The sequence below is a fragment of the Saimiri boliviensis genome, chromosome 3 (assembly GCF_048565385.1).
Source record: "Saimiri boliviensis isolate mSaiBol1 chromosome 3, mSaiBol1.pri, whole genome shotgun sequence".
NCBI classification, from domain to species: Eukaryota; Metazoa; Chordata; class Mammalia; order Primates; family Cebidae; genus Saimiri; species Saimiri boliviensis.
Window position 1 is genome coordinate 173,295,778 of NC_133451.1, and position 3,495 is coordinate 173,299,272.

The following is a 3,495-nucleotide window of genomic DNA, read 5'->3' on the forward strand; positions in this document are numbered from 1 at the left end:
TGAATTCTGCCAATAATCTGACTGACCTTAGAAGTGAGCTCTTCCCCAGTCAAACCTCCAAATGAGAAACCAGTCATGGTATACACCTTGATTGTACCCCATTGAAGACCCAGAAACCTTTTCCCAGATGCCTGACCCATAGAAACTGTGCAATAGCAAATGTGTGTGATTTTAAGCTGCTAAATTTGTGATTTGTAATACGACATAGAAGAAAACTACTACAAGACTCAAATAAAATTTGATTTAAATTATAATAAGAATAGGAAGTTACATTTTTACTTATACCTAAACTATTTTTCCAATTTATCACTAAACTATATTTAATTCTGCCTTTAAAACTTTGCTCAAATTGTTCCTGCATTCCTTCTGCCTACACATACTTCATAGTTTCAGAATACCCTCAAGTATCCCTAATAACACCTAGTAACATCAACCTTCTCTGAGCTCTTGATCCTCCAATACAATATTGAATAGCAGTTGTGGGAGTGGAAACACTAAGCTCAATCCTAATGCTAGGGATAAAGTATCTGATCATCTACGATTGTGAATGATGTTAGCTATAGATTTTCATAGATGCTTTAAAAAAAAATCAGATGGCAAAAGTTGTCTTCTTTTCCTAGCTTTTCTAGAATGTTTATTAGGAATGGCTTATTGCATTTTCTCAAATACATTTTCTGCATTTTCAAGGTAATCTTTTGCTCTGTACTCTGTATTTCATGAATTTGAATGTTGGCCTGCCTTCTTAGGTTGGGGAAGTTCTCTTGGATAATATCCTGAAGAGCATTTTTCAACTTGGATTTATTCTTCCCATCACATTCAGGTATGCTGATCAAGGCTTGATTAGGTCTTTTCACATAATCCCATATTTCTTGGAGGCTTTGTTCAATTTTTTTCTCTAATCTTGTCTTCCCATTTTATTTCATTTATTTGATCATCTATCTCTGATATCCTTTCTTCTGCTTGATAGATTCGGCTGTTGAAACTAGTGTATGCCTTGCAAAGTTCTCACACTGTATTTTTCAGCTCCTTCAAGTCGTTTATGTTCTTCTCTAAGTTGGCTATTCTAGTTAGCATTTCATTTAACCTTTTTTCAAGGTTCTTAGTTTCTTTGCATTGGGTTAGAGCATGGTCTTTTAACTCAGAGAAGTTTGTTATTACCCACCTTCTGAAGTCTGCTTCTGTCAGTTCATCAAACTCATTCTCTGTCTTGTTTTGTTTCCCTTGATGGTGAGAAGTTGTGATCCCTGGGAGGAGAAGAGGTGTTCTGGCTTTTGATGGCTTCATCCTTTTCGTGCTGGTTTCTTCCCATCTTTGTGGATTTATCTCCCTTTGATCTTAGAAGTTGATTATTTGGAAGTAATCTCTGAGTGGACGCCCTGTCTGTTGAGGTTGCAGCTATATCTTTTTTGCCTGTAGAGGTGCTGTGGGGCTGTCTCAGATTCAGTCAGGTTGCTGGGTGGGTGGTCCTTTCCTGGAGTTTGTTTGCAGGTGAGATTACCTCTGCCTTTCCAATGGCATTCCTCCTTCCCCAAACTCGATTGTCCCTGTTGGGGTCAAACTGGTGTTATTTACTGCCAAGCTCTCTGGCATGCGGGCTTCAGTTTGAGTTTCGTGGGGGTGGGGCCTGCCAGGCCTTATGGCCTGTTTCCCTACTTTCAACTCTGCCTCTTTCCGTGGGAACAGGTCTGTCCCCCTGGTGTTAGTTCAAACTTTCACTGACAACTTGTGGCACCTGACAGGAGCCGTGGCTCAGATTTGCATCGACAACCCATGGCACCCCTCAGTCTGGCGAGACTCTGGTGTACTGTGGGTTGCAGGAGGGATGAGGTAAGCACAGGATCCAAATCGGAGCACTGAGGAGGTGAAGTCCCTGACCCTCCAATCCGGCTGCACATTCCAGGTGGTGATGCACCCCACCCTGTCTCAGTTTGCCCTCCCTGGGAAGCTTTCACCCTGTGGCTCCTTTCCTGGGCTATTTTCAGTGCCCTACCAGTCCCACCAAAGTGCACTCAGCACCCCACTTGGAATCGTGAAGTCCTCTAGCCCTCTGCATCTCATTCGCTGGGAACTGCATTCCAGTGTTGCCTCCTCTTGACCATCTTGACTCACCTCCCCGCCCCAGATACAAAATTTTATTTGTGAAAAGATCTTTTTATTATAAATTAAATATCTCCAATAAACACATAACTACTCACATTTTCTATCTCTTCTTTACTAAGTTTTGGTTAGTTGAAATTTTAAAGGAATTTGTCTATTTAATTTACATTCTCAAATGTGTTGCCATTAGGTTGTTTATAATATTTTATTATATTTTACACTTATAGGATCTGTGGCTATAGCCCTTTCATTCCTAATATTGGTAATGTATGTTTTCTTCCTTTTCTTGGTTACTTGAGAAAAAGGAATTAATGATTGATAAAGATGAGATAATGAAAGAAGGCAAACTTTTAAAGAAGTTTAAAAGTGAAAAGAGAGGAAAAATCACAAAGGTTAATGTTTCTTCATCATTTACTATGTGCCAGGCTGTGTACTAAATTCTTACCTTTAATCTCCACACTATAATTATATAAGTGGGTGGCATGGTTTTTCTGTGTCCCCACCCAAATCTCATCTTGAATTATAACTCCCACAGTTCCCATGTGTCATGGGAAGAACCCAGTGGCAGGTGATTGAATTATGGGCGTGGGTCTTTCCTGCATTGTTCTCATGATAGTGAGTAAGTCTCACAAGATCTGATGGTTTTAAAACAAGGAGTTCCTATGCACAAGCTTGCTTTCTTTGCTGCTGCCATCCACACAAGACATGACTTGCCCCTCCTTGCTTTCTGCCATGATTGTGAGGCCTCCCCAGCTAGTAAAACTGTAAGTCCGTTAAACCACTCTTTCTGTTGTAAATTGCCCAGTCTTGGGTATGACTTTATCAGCAGCATGAAAATGAACTAAGACAGTGAGTCTTATTACTTTCACAGATGCATGAATTTAAGCTGTAAAAAATTAAGTGACTTGCTTGAAATCACTCAGTGAAGAAGCACTGCAATAAGTAAAAGAAACTAGAGGCTTAAAATCAATGTTTTTAAATAAACAAAGGAGTGATTCAATTTGAAACAGTATCTGAAAACATTTTAAAAGGTAAATACACCCAAATGGTTTCAGCGTTTTTCTCTGTATGGAGTAATTTTTATTTCATTTTTTAAAAATTATGTTTTTCCCTTCTACAATGGGCATAATCAAAAAAATTGTCTTTTATAAAGAGAAAACTGTAAAGTCAGAGAAAATTAATTATGTTTTCAAGCAGGGCAGGGGGAAGCAGGACAAAGTTCTACCATTTGGGATACTTAGATCAAGAAGCAATCATTTATTCATTCAACAAATGTTTATTGAATTTCTACTTTGTCCTAAGAAAGGAAAAAAAGAGAATGAAAAAAAGAAGACGGGATAATTTAGAAGACAGGAGGAATGAAGTAGAGAGAATTCCCATGAAGTGATCTCATTCTTA